The sequence below is a fragment of the Harpia harpyja genome, chromosome 20 (assembly GCF_026419915.1).
Source record: "Harpia harpyja isolate bHarHar1 chromosome 20, bHarHar1 primary haplotype, whole genome shotgun sequence".
Taxonomy (NCBI): domain Eukaryota; kingdom Metazoa; phylum Chordata; class Aves; order Accipitriformes; family Accipitridae; genus Harpia; species Harpia harpyja.
The window spans coordinates 7,562,851-7,583,664 of record NC_068959.1 but is presented as its reverse complement, the minus strand read 5'-3'; the positions used below and the strand labels follow the sequence as shown (position 1 = coordinate 7,583,664).

At 44.5% G+C, this 20,814-nt stretch overlaps 1 long non-coding RNA gene across 1 annotated transcript in view; it reads right to left on the bottom strand.

The window, feature by feature from the left end:
- The window catches only part of LOC128134368 (uncharacterized), a 124,239-nt gene extending 103,973 nt beyond the window's left edge, over positions 1–20,266 (bottom strand). Inside the window, exon 1 of the long non-coding RNA XR_008232726.1 lies at positions 20,124–20,266. This is a non-coding gene — a long non-coding RNA (uncharacterized LOC128134368). The remainder of the gene's footprint in view (positions 1–20,123) is intronic.
- Positions 20,267–20,814: the final 548 nt, after the last annotated feature.

The window sequence follows — 20,814 nt, the reverse complement described above, 5'->3', positions numbered from 1 at the left end:
ATGAAATTGGACTGTCATTCCCAGGCAGGCGGGGGAACACTTAGTACAGATGCACTGATTGAGCCAGTCTTCAGACTATCTGTCTATTTGTCCTTGACTTCTTATCATGTGCTTTGGAAGAGGCAGATTACAGCTAAAAGGAAATAGTACTTTTTGTTGCCTTTTCTAAATCTGTAAATATTATTGAGAGAAATCGCTTAATAAGTGCCTGGGAAATTTTGGATGTATGCACTGACTTTAGCAAGGATTTTATCAGAGCAGAAAAAGCAAGACTGGCCCTTAGGAATAATGACACCAATTTAATAGAAGCTAGCATTGCAGAAGAGTTAAAATTACTGTCAATCTTGTTTTGAGGCAAAACTGACTATGAAATACCAGAACATCTTGGGTATAGGAAGTATTTGGGAGTCTTGCTTGGAAATTGTGAATGAAATGTGAATGAAGTGGGAAGGAACTGCAGAGGCAAACCTTGTTCTTGTCACACCACTGTGCCAATGGCTCTGGCCAAGGCGCTCTCCTGCACACAGCCAGTCAAGAACACCACAATGCTGTTATTTATATTTATTTTCCCTCTGACTTTTCCACCTAGCCTGAATGGCAGTGAGCACACATCTCTGACAGCGCACCACCCCTGTTCCCACCACTTTCATTTCAAATCTGAGATTTTTAATCTGGTCTGTGGCAGCTGAAAGCAGGAAGCTATCTAATTAGAAATGAAACACACCATCCAGAGGAGAATAAAACAATCCCTTGATAACACTTTAAAGGATTGAAAGAAAAAAAGGGACAGACAAAAGAAAAGTTAAATAGGAAACTTTGCTAGGACTTCTCTGTGCACTCAGGGGTTATAAGCAATAATAACCTTTGTCTCCCTCTATAGCTAATGGAGAAAGACACATCTCTTAAGATCAGTGCAACTACGCTTGAAGCCTGGGCTCCTGGCTTGGGCATACTGTTTCACTCCCTAAAGTTAGATATTTGAACTCTCCCTGCTCCCACCATTAACTTTTCTCCCACCCAAGAAAATGCACACTTACTCTCATCAGGAGTCCACCGTACCTAGCAAACTATGGGAAGGTCAAGAGAAAATATCACTATACTGTCTCTTCTATAGCTCTTTAATTTATTTTCTCTCCTTTCTTGTATCCATCCCCATTTCCCTGACCTCTTACAGGCCATCCCCATGAATGTAACAGAGGCACAACCAGCATAGCCCTATGACCCTCTGGACCTGAAATAAAGTGACACTGCATAGGGGTGCCTCCAAAACTCCAGCCAACATCTCCTCCTCCACAGCAGCAGTGAAACTAACCTAAACAGCATCAGGAAATAATATGCTTCTCATTATCATCTACAAGTGGGTTCCACAATTCAACAGCAAAGCACTCAGTCTCCATTCAAGCCTGTGGATCTTTTCCATGTGGGGACATAAAAGTCATCACATCAAAAAATAGCAGCAGCCATATACTGTGGGAAGCTGATATCTTTTACTAGAAGGCTCAGAGGGCAGGGAATGAAGCAGAGCATTGAAAAATAACTTTCACAGGGATTTCAAGTTTTCTAGCTCTCTTCTGTATTTCCTCTGGATTTCTCTTTTTTTCCCCTGCACCCATTTGTTTTATTTTGTACCACTCTGTGCCACCCCTTCCCGTGCTCACACGTGAGTGGGGGGAGAAGGAGGCAGCTGAAGCAAGCAGTTGTTTGTCTGCCTGTTTCAAAACGATAGAGTGAAAATGAATGTAGTTCCTTGTTTGTGAAGCAAAAGCTCTGGCTGGGGTACCACTATAACAGGGCAGCTGAGGGAAATGGATTTTATTAGCCCTTTGCTTAGCTAACTGGTTATTACGTATCTATCCCCTTAATTGTGCAAGCTGCTATATAGACAAATAACAGGTGAGGCCCATAATGACAGGTTGTTACAGTCCAGAGTACTTGACTGGCAAAATGATTCTCACAGAAAATTGTCTCTGCTCACCTGAGTAAACCCTGCGAGGCCTCCGAGGCGCTCGGGGAGAAGCATCAGCCAGGCTGTGTGCTCTGTGCATGGGATGCAGCAGCCGCATCAGGGATTGCTCGTGGCGTTGTAACAGATACAGCCCAAACGTCACTGTCAGCATCAGTGAAGGACGGTCCTGCCCCAAAAGAGTCTCACATCTCTGGCAAAGGGGAACAGAGGGGGAAACGGCCCGTGCCAGGTAACAGTATCAGTTTAAATTGTGGAAAACTCTCAGCTGTAGTCCAGCACCTTTACCAGCACATGGCCCATGAGGTCTGCTCTTCTCTAGCTGTGCACACTCAAGAGAGACTTTGGAGCAGTTGTCTGAGTCACAGCTCTGGGATCTGGCAAGGAACAGTGGCTGGTCCCTCAGCCCACATATTTTTTTGATGCACCTTCTCCTCAGACATGGTCCTGCAGAACATTTTACTGACTGAGGAGCCTTTGGCCAGCACACCCCAACACTTAAGAAAGACCCTTGGTTTGCTGATCCAGCACTAGTTCCCCAGGTCTCTCTTTCGCCTTCAGACAGGGAATAGTACATAATAGTAAAGCCCTTCCTTAGGGTGACCTGTCAACGGACTGCTTGAGTCTCCCTTATTCTGCAGCCTCTTGTTTTCTTCCTGTAAATGTCTGAAATAATTAATTTAAGATTTAAAGACCCAAGTTATTGTAATGTGCCCAAAATAATAAACGTCTCAGAATTTCAATTACCCTAAATGTAGAAGAGTTGGATCCCATTTCTGTATCTAATGCGTCACGCAGAACCATTACCCCGCTATCCATTAATTATAACAAGGTCAGCATATTCCCTGATGTCTCTTCATGACTGCACAATGAACAAGCATTGCCTCTGCTGTGGGTAGAGTCCAGTTGTAGATATACAGCCCTCCCACAGGACAGCCAAACTTTGTCTGCCCAAAATGATCAAGAGAACAGTGCTAGGCTTTGGGCACACATATATCTGGATAGAACAGAAGAGGACAAGGGAGACTAAGCTGCCTGTGTGTCTCTGAGCCTAAACAAGAAGGACAAAGACACTTTGACTCTAGGGAGATGTGCGAAAGAGCCTTAACTACACCAAAGAATAGCTCTAAGAACAGAAAACAAAAGATTTCTTTCACCCACAAAAGATTTCAAGAAATAGGGGGAAGGGGAAAATAGGAAAAAAGAATAGCGGGGAAAGATGAGAAAGACGGTTTGGGCCAGGTCTAGTCCCTGCCTGTTCATACACCGCACCATCGTAGCCCAGATCTGCAGCCAATTCTATCATGGTGGGCTCTTGAGCATGAAAAAAGATGCAAGCTCCCTCCTCAAACTCACCCCAGCCCCTTTCACAAGGAAGAATTTACTGGACAAAGGCGGGAAGGAGGTTGGGGAAGAGGTACAGTCTCTCTCTGAGAACCAACCATGCCGCCAAACTGTTCCCAGATATGAGGTGCATTAATACAGCTAACTAATCCATGCCATCCCCTCCACTTTTATCAAAGCATTGTCTGCTTCTGTCTCACCCCGTTTCTGCAAAGAGTCTCAAGACCTTTATATGCTCTCCAGGCTCTAGCTGCAATACTGCCATTCTGGCACCTCAAACGTGTAAACTGCCCATTCTCTCCTCCTGCTCTGGTGTTTTCCCACCTTCTCTGGACTTCCTCTGCCTGGCTTTCATTTTCAAAGGTTCTAGAGGTAGTATTTTATTGTAATGGGTTTTATTATGATGATGTGCAACACCCTTAAGTGCTTTGGTAAAGGAAGATAGAAAGGTTGTGCTATAAATAAAATTCTCATCTATGATCAAAGGCACATAAATGATGGATGTATGTGGGTGACTGCACACATGTACCTACAGGCAATTCCTCCATTGGGTGGTAGCTGTACCGGAAAGAACCAGGGTCATTGTAAAGGTGAGGATATTTGGTGGTGGCTTACTTCCACGATAAGGTACTCATTAGGAGGATTCCCTCATAAAAACCTACATAGCATCCTCTGGACTAGAACCAGAAAGACCACTGAAGGCAAAGTAACACCCACAGCACTGTCGCAAGACAAGCCTCAATACTGTGACAGATGCTTCTTCAAATTGGCATTAAGGACTTGCAGGGATGGCAACACAGCTGTGTTGGATGCTCTGTTCCAGCACTAGTCTCACAATACCAGTTTTCCTACTAACTGCTACATTCTTTGCTATCATTTCAGCCCATTTCTGATTGTCCTGTACCTAGAAGAAATGAGGAACGATTACCACATTCCTCTCTGCAGCTCCTGTTCATATGTTTGAAGGCTGCTGTCATCTCCCCACCCGTTTTCTTTTTCAAAGCAAGGGAGTCATTTGACTTGTGCTCCTGTACAGAACCGGCCTCTCAGCCAGCGAGAAGGGATCTTCAGGGAAGGTGAAGCACAGCAGTGTTTGATGATCTCTGAAACACCCATTTGATCTGGCGGCTTCCTTGGTGAGCCAGCCCCAAAACTCTTCTTCCCACAAAACTTCTTTCATATCAGTACAAAAGCCAACCAGGCTGGGAGCCAACAAGTGAACAGGGAGCCCCAGCTACAAACACACTGTCCATGTTGTCTTTTCTGCTGTGGATTGACATAAATGTGTCTGTTTCCATGGCATCTTTGAGTCTTTAGTTCACTGGGTTAACTAACTCTTCATCTGGGTCTTTGCCCATTCAAGCTGGTCAATACACAGGCTACTTCTGCTAGAATCATTCCCCAATGTAACACCTCTCAACATGTCGCCAACTGTTTTTTAAAATAGGGTTAACTGGTTTAAGAGGTGGGAAGAATTCCTACAGCAGGGAGAGAGAGCAAAGAAAGTTTCCAACTCTTGAAATTTTTCTGCTTTGAGCTACACTGTGAATGAAGGGAGCCAGGGGAAGATGATGACATGGAGGGGAAACAAAACAAAACAAAGCTAAAATAGATATTTAATAAAAAAAAAAAAAGGCACAGACAAGAATAGAGGAGGGGGAGGGTATCTATCCTGCAGCTTTACAGACAGTATTAGCATCTTGTTGCCTAATGAGCCATAGATGTAACAGACACACCACGAAAATAAAAGAGGGAGGGAAAAGCAAGCATCAATAACACAGAAAAACAGCCACAGAGGCTGCTGCTAAGTGAATGTCACTTCCCTCACATCCTCTGAGTCTTCCCAGCCAGCTGCCCTCCTCCCTTCCCAGATGCTTATTCTCTGACTCTCTTCTAGCACTTTATGTCTGCAATCATTTGGTTATCATTATGTCCTGGGGTTTCAAGCTGACAGCAGCCAAGGGACAAGATTCAAGAGTGGCTCCTCAGGAGTCCTTTGCAAGTGCTAACATCTCCTTCTCACAGTGCAGAGGGATGCTCTGGCCTTGCTCAGGTTAGGAAAAGAAGGGGCCAGATCACCAGGATATCTCAGTATGTCACGGATGGGTTTTCATGTTCAGGAAAAGCAAAAAAACCCCATGCCTGTCAGCTTGGGTTAGCACAACCGTATTTGGCGAGGCATTCCTTTGGCTTGAAAGCCCTGTGCTCACTCACAGAAGCAACACCAAAGCTTCCAGAACAGCATCCACCATCCTTAACAGTTATTTTACTGGCACAGCTTTTAGGCAAGAAGCTGGGGCAATGACAGGAGTGCCAGCCAGGCAGAGACAGAGTCTTCTTTTTCACCTGCAGCTCCTGCACCTGCCTTCAAGGTTTATTCCTTTCCTGCGGGATTATTTGGAGGTTTGCTTGTGCAGGGCGAACAGCATTTCTGTAATAAAGCCTCAGCCACATTCCATTAGTGTCATTTCCATCTGCAGAAGTGAAGTGTCAGCTAATAAAAGGTAACACAGACCCCTTGGGCAAGATAAAATGAGAGAGCAAGAGAGGGGAAAAAAATAAAGAATCTACCATCGAAGATGGAGAAATGATAAATGTCTTTCCAGAAGCAGAAGCACCTGGAATAGGAATAAGGGAGCACTGGGGGAAGGGGAGGGAAAAGGAAGGAGGGGGGTATATTATCTTTGCTAAGAAGGCTTTGTTTCTGAAACGTCTCATTAACTCAAAAAATCACCTTCTACCCGTCTTCTCTGTACACTAAGGGCAACATCCAGCCTCGCTGCACCTCTGCCGGGGGATGTTAATGTGCAATTATTGACTGCAAACAGTAATGGCCTGGGGGAGCCGTGGGGGCTATGCAGCAGGGTCCAGCACGGCAAGCAGAGAAATCAAAACAGGCTGAGCCACGGCTCTCCATGAGGATGAGAGGAGGCAGGGGTGTCACTGGCTGTGTCTGAGCTGTGAGACCCAAAGGCATTTCTCAGCAGCCAGATACAAGCGTGTCTGTCTAAGCCGTTCCCTGACTCCATGTCAGATGTCCAACAGGTCTCCCCGTCCAGATGATCTGAGGACAAACCCCTCAGGGTGTATCACAGGGTGCACCTCCCCGGCAGCTTAGGGGCACGTTTATGACCCATTTGGTCCCTGTCTGCTCCCATTACACAGAAGGGAGGTGACTGCGAGGCTGCTATGGCCTCAGTGTTGTCCACTAGCCCTCACCAGCCCCACATGCCTGTGCAGTGAAGCAGGCACATCAGTGGTCGCCCGTCTCTCCACATCACCCTTCCCTCTGGACAAGGACAGAGAGACCCAGATACCACGAGGAGAGGAAAAAAGAAAAAAAAAAAAAAAAATCAGGTTTAGTCAGGAGCAAGGGCCCATTTTATTCCTGCAACTAAAATTTATCTCCCTGACCTCAGATGGTCTTTGTCTGGACTCCGGCTCCAGTTCTGGGGAAGTCTCAGCTCTCTGCTGACTTTATCCATGACATTCAAGCTTTCCAGGGCCAGATCACTACTACTCAACTTTGCAAGCAGCTCCCAGCTCCATTACAGAAACACAACCATAAAAGAGCATCTCTGATTAGATTTATGCCAGTGCAGCAGCTCTTAATGCCATAATCTATGTAGCTAGCGCAGGAAAACATGACCACACAAAAGGGGTCAAGTGTGCCATACCGCAGTTGTCAGGTCTCCAGCTAGGCCTCTGAAGCTATTGACAGCTGGCAGAAGACAACAACCTTCAGGCTTTCTATGTTACCCTGAGGAATACAATCAGTCCAGACTAAGCCCAAAGGCCACGTTCACAATGTCTTCCCGAGCAGCAATGTGCATCTCAGCTACAGGCATTTGTTCTATAACATGCAATGCTCATGCACACACACATATAGTTTTTCTCAAAGTATTGGCCATACCTTCTTCACTTTTGCCCTCAGAAACAAGGCTGATGCCCATTTTGTTCTTAAACCCACCAGCAATACATTACTGTCAACTTTTTGGAAAGCAATCACCAAAAACAAAACCACCATATAGGTAAATACAGAAAGTTGTAGTGTTTAAAGGCCTCGGGTTCTCTTAGCTGATCACCCAAGAAACTCACAATAAATTGGGGACTCTCCTTTTGATTTTAAATGGAAATGTTATCACCTGGTAACCACTCTCCTCTCCTCACTGCTTTGACTACATATGGATTTTTTTCCTGCATCTGTATCTAAGCATCATCCCTGGGGGCACCGGCAGCATTTTTAAGTCTGTGACAGATAACCGTGTCCCTCCAATTTCCTGGCTAAAAGCTTCCTAAATTCACCTAGCTCAGCACTGCAGAGAGCCAACTGGATAGCAGTTTGCTTAATAAAAGTTGCCTTTATAGAAAGATCTAAATCCTATTTTCCAAGAACTGCCAGGGGATTTTCAGGGTGTAATCCACCTACTGCTGACCCTCCACAGCAAAGAAACTTCTATGTTGCTGGGTGGGATTTTTTCATTTGAGAGCAACACAGGCTTTTTCTGGTGGTGCTGGAAAGGGGGATATGAGAGCTCCTGAGGATTGCTACAGGCAGAGGAAAAAGGCTGGGCAGTCTTTTCCATATCTGCTGCACAGCCAGTTATCAATGACAACAGGAGAGACAAGGGATTGTGCTGCAATTCTCTGAAATTTTGCTCAGGGAAATGATTGCCACATTCGATGTGGAAATCTGAATGAACAGTCTCTGAAGGAGCTTGGGAAGCCCTTTTTGCTACTTCAGAGGCAGACTCTCCTATGATCCTATCACTGTGCAGAGCATCCAAGTTACTCCCAGGCAAGCCCTGGGGACTCCCAGCGGTGCTGGGACATCTCCGTTCTGATGCGAATGTGCCACTCTCTCATCCTCCTGCCACAAGAAACAGTCACCTGGGTGAAAATGAGGCTGGTATGACAGGCTTGATTAAAGCTGGGAAAAAATATCCATCAATGATTCAAAATATTTGAGGAAGATTTGCTCGTCTCTAGGGCCCAGAAAACTGTATTGTACAAGGCTCTTCTTCCCCAGAAAAAATTCACACTGGGCCTTTAAGCCTCCGAAACATATGCAATGGATTATTAACAAACGTGAGTGGAAGGGTAGCTCAGTTTAATGTCACCCTTGTATATACACACAGGCTTCCATCCTTTCTTCACAGAAAGATTATCCTCCCCACAGATAGATGCTGGAAGTCATCCAAGAATTTAAGAACATTCTTTCATTCACAGGTGGTTTTGGAGCTTACAACAGCAGTGCTTATTCTGGAAGATGATGAGGGAGAGAATTGCCTTGGACCTTCAATCAGCTTTTGCCCATTTTGTATCAAATTGCAATCTGATAATACTCAGTACAAACTGGAATGCTCTAATACAAACAAAAATTACTCCAGCAGCCAGAAGAAACACTAATGACACAAATTAAATGGAAAGACACTGAAGCATGCGGTGCACATCACTGTCCTGGTGGACAAGTTGAATATGAGGCAGCAATGTGCTGCCATAGCAAAGCAGGCCAGCAGCACCATAGGCTGTGCTAGGCAGAGGATTGCCAGCAGGTCAAGGGACATGTGGTCGCTTTCCTTCTACTCAGCACTGGCGAGAAACATCTGAAGTCCTGTGTCCAGTGCTGGGCTAGCCAGAACAAGAGAGACATGGACATATTGGAAGGAGTCCAGCAAAGGGCCATGAAGAAGATTAAGGGATTGGAGCACCTGATGTACAAGGAAAGGCTGAGAGAGCTGGGATTGTTTAGCCTGGAGAAGAGAACACTCAGGGAGACCTTATCAATGCGTATCAATACCTGATGGGGATGATGGTAAAGATGACAGGGCCAAACTCTTCTCAGCAGTGCCCAGAGTCAGGACAAGAGGCGAAGGGCGCAAACCAAAATACAGTAAATGAGCATCTCCTGTGGCTCTTGCCTCATTCCAAAGCAATATCCAATGCAGCAGCAGAGACTATCTCATGATCATGGCACTGACACTGGAGAAATCAGTGCCTAATTTGCATCTCCATTTCTCACCAAGCCATTTCCCTTGGGTCAGAGACAGGGATGAGAACGTCCTTGTTCTCCTTGCTCAGAGATCCAGGGCATGAGGTTGAATTCACCAACAAAGCTTTAGCAACAGCAGAGAGGGAGAATATTTGAAAATGCATTTAGCTGCTGACAGCAGTCTAACAAAGGATCATTACAAAGACATGCAGAAGCTGTGACAAGGAGGCAGCGAGTTAGTCTGGGACTGAGAGACCTTAGCTACAAGAGCAAGATAGAAAAGTGGAGCTCGAATACATAGGAGGAAAAAAATTATGACCTGACTGAGTGATATCAATTCTAGAGGGACTAAGGAGGGAAAAGAAACTACAAAGCTTCTTAAAACTGTATCAAACACACAGAACAGGGGCCATGAACCAAAGATGTGGAAAGGTTGTGCCACAAAGGAGCAGAGGTGGAAATCAAGAGAAGCAAAAATAAAACAAGTGCAATGGAGAAAGCAATAATGTGAGCACAATAAAAAAAAAGCTGGATGAGAATATTGACAAGTGAAAAACATTAAACCTGTGCTTCCTTAGCCAAATAAGATTGGAAACAGTGCACCAGTTGGGCTCTGGGGAGGTTGCAGAAAGTTCAGACAGGCCACCCACTGCTCCCTCTCCTTCAAAGGGTGGGGATTGCTCATGTTGACAGCTATTGCTGCAAGGTGTAGATGTTTGGCACCTTGCTGCATGTAGCACAAGAGGAGAAAGTGAGTCACACCAGGGAAGAACCAGATGTTAAGGCATCTAGAGGCACCTTAAAGTACTTCACACAACAAGTCACATAAAAATAGTGCAATGACTCTGCAAACAAATACATGGTTTTTACTGTCTTGCTGTTTTTTCAGTGGCAAAGACAGATGGTCTGTGCCACTGGGTTTTTTTTATCCTTACTTATTCAGCCCCAGCAGAGCCCCACTCAGCCCAAGAGCTCAGATATACCTCAACACCTCTAGCAGCCCATGTTTCCCAAGTGAGTGCCAACATCAAAGAAAGAGAAGGGAGAAGAAACCCACAGGATTTTCTGCTCTGGGACAACTGGATTGTCTTAAAGCCAGTGTGGAGTAAATGACATAAGCTTCCTTTTCTGGCCTGAGAGATGACGTCCTCTCTCCTCTACATCTATTTCATTAGATCCAGATTACTCCTGTTGCCAAGACATTTGAAAGCAAATTGCCAAAAAGCTCCAATCACTTTCCCAAGCTACTGTTTCCCCAACAGGACCTAGTACCCAGTCTGATTCTCACCACGATATGATTTGTAGGCACAACATCCTAACCAAGATGCAGCAAGAGGGAAAGGCAGCACGTAAGCCAGGAAATATTTCACACAAAAACCTCAGCAAGACTTAGCAGAGTCAATTCTTTTCATTCAGAGGTAAAGTCTATATTCATTTGGACCCAAAAAGTATACCAAGGAACAGGAAGGAGCAATTAGAGGGTTGTCATGGTTTAACCCAAGCCAGCAACTGAGCACCATGCAGCTGCTCACTCACTCCCCTCCCACCCAGTGGGATGGGGGAAAGCATCAGAAAAAAAGATAAAACTCCTGGGTTGAGATAAGAACAGTTTACTAGAACAGAAAGGAAGAAACTAATAATGATAATAATAACAATAAAAAGTGACAATAATAATAAAAGGATTAGAATATACAAAGCAAGTGATGCACAATGCAATTGCTCACCACTCACCCACCGATGCCCAGTTAGTTCCCGAGCAGCGATCTGCCCTCCCCCAGTCAACTCCCCCCAGTTTATATACTAGGCATGACGTTGCCTGGTATGGAATACCCCTTTGGCCAGTTTGGGTCAGCTGTCCTGGCTGTGTCCTGTGCCAACTTCTTGTGCCCCTCCAGCCTTCTTCCTGGCTGGGCATGAGAAGCCAAAAAATCCTTGACTTAGTCTAAGCACTACTTAGCAACAACTGAAAACATCAGTGTGTTATCAACATTCTTCTCATACTGAATCCAAAACCGAAACCAGGACACTAGCTGAAAATGGCTTATGGGCCAGGAGATATTTAGAGGGGTCTGAATTAAAGAAAGCAAGTGTTGAAGCGTCCTGAAACCAGGACAAGGGTGTAAGCACAGGGTAAGAACTCATGTGTCTGATATCATCCCATGTCAGTAAATTTGACAGAACAAAGCTTTGGAGAGGGTTTTAGCCACAGATGGAGAAAATGCTGCCCCAGTGAATCACAATGCTGGGAAAATTAATTAGCTACTGTTACGTCAGCTATAAGCATACGCAGCTCCGTGCACACCCAGCCTTTTATCATTATTACAGAATTACAACATAATGTGCCAGCACAGTCCTCCCAGACCAAGACCAGGACTGAAATAGCAGGGCCTCTGGCTGTGGAGAGTGTGCTGCCATTGTACATGTGCACAGGGAGGCTGCTGCAGCTGAGACCGAGATGAACCCCTCCAGCAGCCTGGTCAGAGGGATCTCTGCTTCCAGAGAAGGTTTTGAATGGGAGATAGGTGCAACGGCAGGACTGAGAGGGCAAGAGGCATCCAGGGTGGAAGAGGGAGAAGGAGGTGAATTTCGGAATAAACAGACTATAATTTCAGGAGAGCCAAAGAAGTCAGAAGCACCGTTACCTGCAGGTCAAACCCAGAAGACAGTAATGGAGCTGCAGACTGGCTTAGGCTTGCAGATGCCACAGGCTGGAGCTGAGGTGTATTTGCAGACTTGAACGGGAGATCAAAGTACACTGAGAACTTGGCTCAAACCCTTTTCACCTAAGGGAAGAGAAATCTCTCTCTTGCCTGTGACAGTAGACCAAACGCTATAGTTTCAAGCCTGACTACAGAATTGCCACCTCTTCAGAAGAGACAGATCCAACAGTCCTGATTTGGACTGCTTTGGGTGGGGACGAGCTGGCTGTTTCGAGCCACTGGCAGCCTGGACTGCTGAATACCAGGACGCGTGTGCATTCACTGTTGGGTGACATGCGGATGTTGACCTACATGCCTCAGGAGTCTTCCAGACTCGTGGTGTACGATTACTGGCTCCAGAGTGGGGTGCCCAAACTTCCAGCTTTTGCTTGTTATAGCACCTAGGGCATCTAGCTGAGAAGTCTTTTTAAAGCTTCCTAGGCAGGTAAAGACGGGCTTCAGGAAGAGCAGTCTCCTTGCATTCAGCAGTCTGTTCACCATGCCCTGCCCCCCCTTCTTTTCTTGCTGTCTAAAATTTGTAGCTACCTCTGCGTACCCTTTGTCAGAAGGCAGCCGTCCAGCTCTGTCCTACACCAGCGTGTAAATATGCTGACATGCGAAGCGCATGTTTCCCCGCTTGCAGGAAACATGCTGCGTAATGAGAGTCTCCCAGCAGGAGGAACAGAACTTGCGTGCCAATTACCTTGGCACGCACCATGGGATCAAATGGGGCAAGAGCATAGCGGTAGATACAGCAAAGCTGAGCATTCCTGCCAGCCTCTGCACTCAGCTTAATACTGCCGTGTAATGAAGTCATTTTGGCCTGCAAGACACGAAAGCAGATGGGCTGTCATTCAGGGGCTACCGTCTGCACCATCCGTTCCTTGGGGTTTGAACTTATTAAGGTCGGTGTTTTACAAACGCAATCAAGGAAGCAAGCTTGAGAGATATTATGACAGCAATAAAAGTGTGTCTTGCTTCATCAGCACTTTTGGAAAATTAGTTTAAATGTCCTCAGTGGCAAACAGTATTTAGTGCTGCTCAGTGCAGGAGAGGGAGGCAGGAAAAAAAGACTACACAGGATTTTTAAAAATAAAACTCAAAGCGAGTTTGGCAGTGAGTAAATCACAAGCAACTGTCTCCCTACAGTACCCCCGCTGCATGAAACTCCTTCCTGATATAAATCAGTGCCATATCTAGCCAAATGCAAAGGCTGTACCAGCTCTTGCTGCATAGTTTACCTTACGCCAAGATATTAGCAGAACTCATATCTCCACCTCTTCAGACAATTGCAGTATCTCACCTTACGCTGCACCATGCAGTCACATCATGCCTTTGTTGCTTAGAATACCACCACAGCCACCCACCAGGTTCTACAGTACCCGATACCATTGTATCATTATTCCTACTTTGCATCTTCTTTCCCTGCACTGCCATGGGGACTTGAGAGCAAACTCTATGGTGAACCTTAAAAATCAATTCCGATTATAGAACCTTATTTTTACTCCTTCCAAAATATTTTGTTTCTAGATAGACATTCAAATTTTGCTCCAAAATGAGTTTTCTCTTCCTTTCTTCTTTTAGACAAAATTATATCAGATGATTTTCAAATTTGTGAAAGGGTCTGGGGAAGAAGTAGGGAGGAGCAATTTATATTCTCACAACTTTTCTTAAAAATAGCCTAACAGACAAATAAATAAACTAAATAGCATCATTCAGTGAAAAAAAAAATGCCTCGAGGCTTGAAACTGGGCAGCATGGCCCTAAAATACTAGTTTGATTTTGCTGAGAAAAAGGGCAACTATAGCAAAAAGAAAGTAATTCTACATCAGCTCTCCAGAGCATCCTTCCACAGCAACTGATCCAGTTCCCTCCTTGCAGGGAGCAGAAATCACACCCCCCGTATTGACCTCACTGCACACTCTCCATGCCAACCCTTATAAGTTCATGGTCTGCTGTCCCTGGGCTGCTGCTGGGCCAATTTGCATGAGGAAAACTGTAAATGTCACACTGAAACACGCACAGTGGTATTCTCTCAAAGCAAATAAAGCTTAGGACCAGTAAGCAGAGAAAATTACACCCACAAAGCGCAGTTGTAAATCAGCCCCATTCGAGGCTCTTTACAAGTTTTGTTGCCTCACAAGTATTTGGCAGATTCAAAGCTTTCCTTTAGACAAAATCTGGTGTTTTCTTACTTTCCCACCATGAAGTTAAAGCCCTTACGGTACAAAGGGTGCTGTCGCTTTGGTAACATAGGACAAAGGACACCTCCCTCTTGAGAAGGAAATTATAAGGTTCCCTCTCTTCCCGTCCATGCCAGTAAGAGACAGTTTAACTGGCAGACCAGACACAGCTTCACCCCACAGGACTGGAGGCATTTAACCAGGTTGCTGAAATTAGAAATAGTAACTAGGTGCCCTGGGCCCTCACTAGGGCAGAGAGATGTCTCCAAAGGACGATTCACTCCATTGAGGTCTCAGCCCTGTGCAGGTGCCTTTCACACTCTCCAGACTGAAAGGGGAGGTTGTTCGGAGGCCAACATAGATGCTTCAGGACCAAAGTTTGGTGGACTGAACCCGAGGTGTGAGACATTGGGTTTTGATGCAAAGTTTCCAAGGAGTAGGGAATCTCTCTTGTCCCTGGGGAGCGGCAGCTAATGACTCCCCCAATTAAAAACTTGTATTTTACTTCTCTCTATGGGAACTAACCAGAGCTTGTCTACATACAGATGCATTGCTGGTGAGGGACCAGCAGACTCTCCACAGCTGCATCAGCCCCATAAGTAAATAAAACAGAATCCAAATAAATAATTTCTGTTAATTGGCACAAGCCACCTAGCCCACACTGCACTAGCAGAGCACACCATCTTTCTGATTGCATATTTCCTTTCCTCTCGGGCTTTCCCTAATATGTTTTCAAAGACTGAAACTCTCTCACTATGGCTCAGGTAAGGGTGAGTAAGATGGGAAAAATGTATATCAATGCCTTGTGACCAGCCTCTCAACGTTATGCACAGTCAGCCATAAAGAAGGTGTTTAATAAGACCCTGGCAAGGGTCAAAACTACCTTGTGATAAGTCATTCATTCACCGGCTTCCTGAAAGTTGTTCTTCCACATCAGTGATGTTCTAGGTGAAGTTTACAGCGGATAAGGGCCTACCCCGTTCCTCATACCAATGGGAAGACTAATTTCTCTCTATGCATCTGTGCAAGCCCAGGATGTTCATCAGCTTCTCCTCTCCCCAATTTCTTCATCAGTCCCTTTCATCCAAAAAAAACTCTTTACCCCTTTCATATCAACTTTCCTTACACTGCCATCCCAAGGCTCAGTGTGTACCTAAGCTAAAAGCTCCACAGAGGATGTAGAGGCACAGGATTACTTTTCAGCAAGCAGTAAACGGAGATTGTGATCAAGGTGCTCCACTTTATGCAAATATACAGTGCTGGATAAGTGATTATGCAAAGCCAAGCCAGCCCCAAACTGGACAAACTATAGTGCATATTATTACAGTGCCATTCACGTAATGTTGAGCCATGGTCTGCTTTTATGGCCTTTCCCTCCACAGTATTCTGATTTCCAAGCTAAAGAAACAACCCTGGCAATAGGAAAGTGAATTTCAGGGTAACTGGACAGGAAAAGAAGTATAGAAGAGGAAAGGATGTGTATGTGGCCTGGAAGCTGCTCTCCAACACTCCAAGCTCCTTTCCAGTGTGCCTGAGGTTCCCAAAAGTTTATTTTGGGGAAAAAAATAGAGAACAATGAATCCATTCCATTTTTCCAGAACTTCCCAATGTATAAATCTTGGCACAAACCCCCTTCATGGAGCTACTGTACTGCCTTCAGCAACTTCCTTGCATCTCTGGAGACACTCAGCTGCACCAAGGCTCTTCCAGCATGAGTGCCTCAGCCAAGGAAAAAGAATTCCTTTGTGTCCTTCCTCTCCCTCACTCTCACACTCTGAACAAGCAATAGCTTTGCCCCAAAGATGATGCTGAGAGGAATGAGTTTAGGCAGTACAAGATTGATTCAGCAGCTTAGCACCTCACATGAAAGTGTTGGGCAAACATGACCTGTATTTGTTGGGAGAGAGGAGACTCAGAGGTAACTGAGGTAAAACATAACACTAAAGAGAATTCATGAGATGGTACGAAACTATTTAGGGCTATGTCAAATGTGGAAAGCAGGTGGCATAAATGAAAAAGCTCGGGAAAGGTCAAGCCTTGGAGGAATTGAGCAAGAATCTCTTCCTGCAGGGGAGAACTGATCTGAACAGCCTCTTGCCAGAGGCAGCCACGGAAGAAAAAATATCAAGTAAATAGAGCTTTGAAGGAATTGGAGGACAGTATTCATCTCATTTTAAGCATAAAAAAACCGAAGTATGTAACCTAGGCTTGTCATCCAGTCTCCCTCAACAGCAGAAAGAGAGGAAGACATATTAGAGGGCAAGTAATCCTGGCTACCTGTGAACTGCCTCAAACGTGCTCAGAGAGATGAAGTTAGGTGAGGAAAATCCCAACTTTAATCACTGCAGAGCTCCTGAGAAGGTGACAAACATTTGCCAACATTAATTTAATGAGGTGTCTCCTTGGAGCGGCACTCCACCAACAAGTTTTAAGAGAGACTGTATGGATGTGAGGCTGGCCACATGCCAACTTCAGCTAACCAGCAAAACTCAGCAAAAACAAAACAAAGCAAAACAAACCAAGATGGTCTTTACTAGCCTTTAAATACCTGGGGGTTTTACTGAAAAAAGATGGAAAAATACAAGGAAAGATGATGAATGTTAATGCAATAAGTGAAGAAAATACATTATCTTCGATTCCTCTTTGCCTAGATCTATAGTAATTTCAGAAGGAGTGATTAGGTTATGAGATAAATTTCATTTATTCCTGATAAAAGAACAATGCTACATTTTTTGACAAGTGTTCTTCAATATGCCACCTGGGTAGTTCTAGTAACAGATAATAAAAATGAAATATGATAGGATTCCTAAGAAGCTCCCAGCAGTTAACAGGGGAAACCATTTCATTGCTCTTCTTAGGAGGTACCCAGATTTCCTAGGGATAATAAGAAAGTTTTAATCACTCCCTTTGCAAGATGTGTGGGGTAAGTTTCAGGATGTGGCTTTATTCCTGTCTTAGCTGTAGATGTTACTTAAGAATCAGGAAAGTAAAATCAGAGGCATATAGCTGGATGAAGGTAAGCTGCCTCTATAGCTAAGTAGCAGTGGAAAGTGATGGTGTAGGGGATCACAGAAGGAAACACAGGGTGAGTTTTGTTGTGAGCACCAAAGGCTCAGCAGTTGCAGAAAGGAAAAGCATATCACCATCATGCTTCAGGGTCCAGAGTCAGTGAGAAGAAATTCTCTCTCTACTTTGCCACTAGACAGCACCACGCTGGGAGCAAAGGATAAAGTGTTTTCAGGCTTTCCCATATCCTATGAATTTGTCATTACTGGAAACTGGTTTTACTCAACTGTCCCGGGTCTAGTTCTTATTTTAGCTATACAGACATAAATGTGGCTTTAGCTCTCTGTGACTCATGGACTAAACCTGGCTGTAGATCCACGCTGTTCCAAAAGCAGCCTGGTCTTGCACAGCCCAAATTCCCTGTTAGTTCTCCGTGGATTTACATTTGCACTGTGCCTTTTATGGGATGCCATGAAAGCTGGCTGTGAAGAAGCAACATACATGTGACGCTTAACCAAACCATCTTTCTATGTATCAACTTTATACATTATAGGCATCAAATGAACAAAATTCATCAAATCTGCTATTTCTTCTTTTAGGTCAGCTTCTGTTGGCCTTTGTCTTTCAAATTAGTTTCTCCTTGCTTTTCAAACACATTTCCACCATCCTAACAGAGCTCCTCCACCACTAAAACCCCAGTATAATCAGGCTGCAAAGGAGCCAGGGGGAATCTCTCTTTGCTGTTGTCTGCAGCCAACAGAATAGAAATACTGTGGAAAATGGTGGTGATTATGCAATACATAAATCATAAGGAGAATATTTTCTCTCTTCGCTTTGCACAGATCCCATACATCACCATGACTCAGTGCAGTTCTCCCAGTGGGGACAAATTCCAGCTTCTAATGCACTTTCCATCTGATTCATCCATGATAACAGATGGGTCGCTGTCCTGAGATATTGCATTTTGATAGTAATACATTAAACACCTCTGAGTTTCGGAACAATTTGGTTTGGGGACCCAGTGCTAATCCTATTTCAGTGGTTTGAGTTGTGCATTTCACCACTGATGAGAGAAAAACCCTCCAGTCCATCTTGCCTCCCTTCTCCTCCAGTTTTTCTGGTTGTTTCACCAGTCTTCCTAGATGTGATAAATCATGTAAATTTAATTTAGAGATTATACCCCTGGCTTTGAAGACAGACAAGGTTAGCTCTCTGCTTGTAGCCTGTAGCCTGCTAATCTTATAAAATTCCTCCATTCCCACTTGGCTGGAACTGTTGTTGGGGAGTGGGGAGAGAGCAATATCTATTCTACAAAGTGTTTGGGACTTTTGTTGGACACTTGCAGATGGCATCCTGGCCGCCATCCAAACTCTCATACTGCTGCATAAGGACAAATGCTGTAATCCTGAAGGTTTTCATAAGCCTGCTGTATTGCAAACTTTATCTCAGCAGTACAAAGCTGGTGCAACCATTTCCAAACTCTTTCTAGTCTTTCCGATCAGTTACAAATTTCTCTCAGTTACATTTTTCTGAAGACTAAGCAGTTCCCAAGTCCATTGCACTACCTCCTCATGCATGTTTGTCTGCGATCATTGCCTCCTTTCTGTAAAACTGGAGGCCAACATTCCTTCACTAAAACACTAGCAGATCTGCAGAGGAGCTGCAAGAAAATTCCTGCTATCTACAAGAAGGCACTATTTCTTGCCTGTAAAGAGAGCCTTTGGCCCCAAGCTGAGGGTTACAAACAGTGACCAAGCACATTATTCATGCAATCTTTATCTGTAAATTCCCTTTCTAAGGAAACATGTAGCAATAGCAGGGGATTAAAACCAGTTGTTTCATGGGCATCCCAGGTGGCTGTCTTTCATCTCCTTTAGGCTTGGATAGTTTTTATTGGTTTTTTTCTTTGCTCTTTCCCACGCCTGAACAGTTCTTGGCTTTGGCAGGCACAGAAACAGCAGTTTTATGACATGCATTTTTTAATGTATCAAAACATGCTTTTTTGATTCATTTTTTAAAAAGCAAATTCTGCTCACTCAAGGTTAATAACTTTCCCACTTCAGCTGCATGTGAGAGAGTTCCAGATGTTGCTGAGAGTTTTTAAAAAAACTCTCATCTTCAAAAATTAGCGGGGCAAAACCAGCAGCTTCTCAGATACCCCCTAAACCATCCTCTGAGAGGTGGCCCAGAGTGTTCTTTAATGCTGACAGTTTGGCATATTTGAATGCAGTTTACGTGGAGTTATGACAGCCATATGAGCTCAATAGCAGCTGCCCTGACAATTCACATTAGTAGCTCTCTACAGCTTTGGACATCACACATACAGGAAATGTGCTGAAACCAAACACTGACCTCAGACAAGCAGCACATAACATTCTCCTTACTTAGCAAGTCAGTATTTGTACATCCAACACTAAGAAGGAATTGTCTCCAGTCAAAAGCCTATGTGCTCTTTGCTGGGTGACCGTCTGAGGTGGCCCTTATGAAAAAACATAAGGGAGGGAGGTGACCATCATTTCAGCCAGCCCTGACCATCCAGGACTCCTCCAGATATTGCACCAGGGCAGCGCTCACTGCTGCTTCGCCAGTGGTGCCAGCGGAACAGGGTGCTTTGCAAGCAATACACATGTTTGCTTTGATCTTTAACACAAACTGAGTAATGTCACTAGATTTTAATCAAGCTCTTTAGAGCTTTAGTCTGCACTTTTAATGCGCTGAAGTTAGGCAACTCAGCTTGTTTCAAGCTTTACACACAAGAAGCTAAAAATTCTTTTACTCTGTTTTTTCCCTTCAATTCGATGAAGAAAAGGTTGAACAAGTGAAAAACATTTTGTTTTACCATTTCCAAAGTGGATTTCCCTGGGATCTACCTATCTATTTTCATAGGTATTATGACTTTTTAAGAAGGATTTGAATCTGAAAGGGAAGAGACTTACCAGACAGGACTGGAGGGACCATCCCATTGGTGGGACAAGGCTGTGATCAGAGCCACTAGAGAAGTCAAGTTTTGCACCTCGGTAGAGTGCAGAGGAGCACACAAGGAACCCAGGTCAACAGTATCAGTAAGAGTAGAAGGATGGAGGGCCTAGAAAGCAAGAGCAGGACATTTTCATTTAAATAACCACACAGCAGAGTCACAGGTATAAGCCAAGGTCTCAGCTAAGCAAGTAAACTGGCATATATTTTTAGCCCAGCTTCCTAGTGAAGCCAGTGGCTGAGCACATGTAGATTAGTAATCCCTCTTAAATTCTTTTGGATAATTTAAACCACATTTGAAAAGGAGAGAAGAATATCAAAGATACCAGAATCTGACTTGTCCCACTAGGACTGGAGGCGAGGGAGAAGGGAGACTTTATTAATACTCTCACTGAAGAGAAAATACAGTGCAGGTTCAGTCCTGATTAGACACCTGTCCTGGTTTCAACTGGGATAGAGTTAGTTTTCTCTCTAGTAGCTAGCATAGTGTTACATTTGGGGTTCAGTATGAGAAGAATGTTGATAGCAACAACTGAAAACATCAGTGTGTTAAGTAGTGCTTAGACTAAGTCAAGGATTTTTCAGCTTCTCATGCCCAGCCAGGAAGAAGGCTGGAGGGGCACGAGAAGTTGGGAGGGGACACAGCCAGGA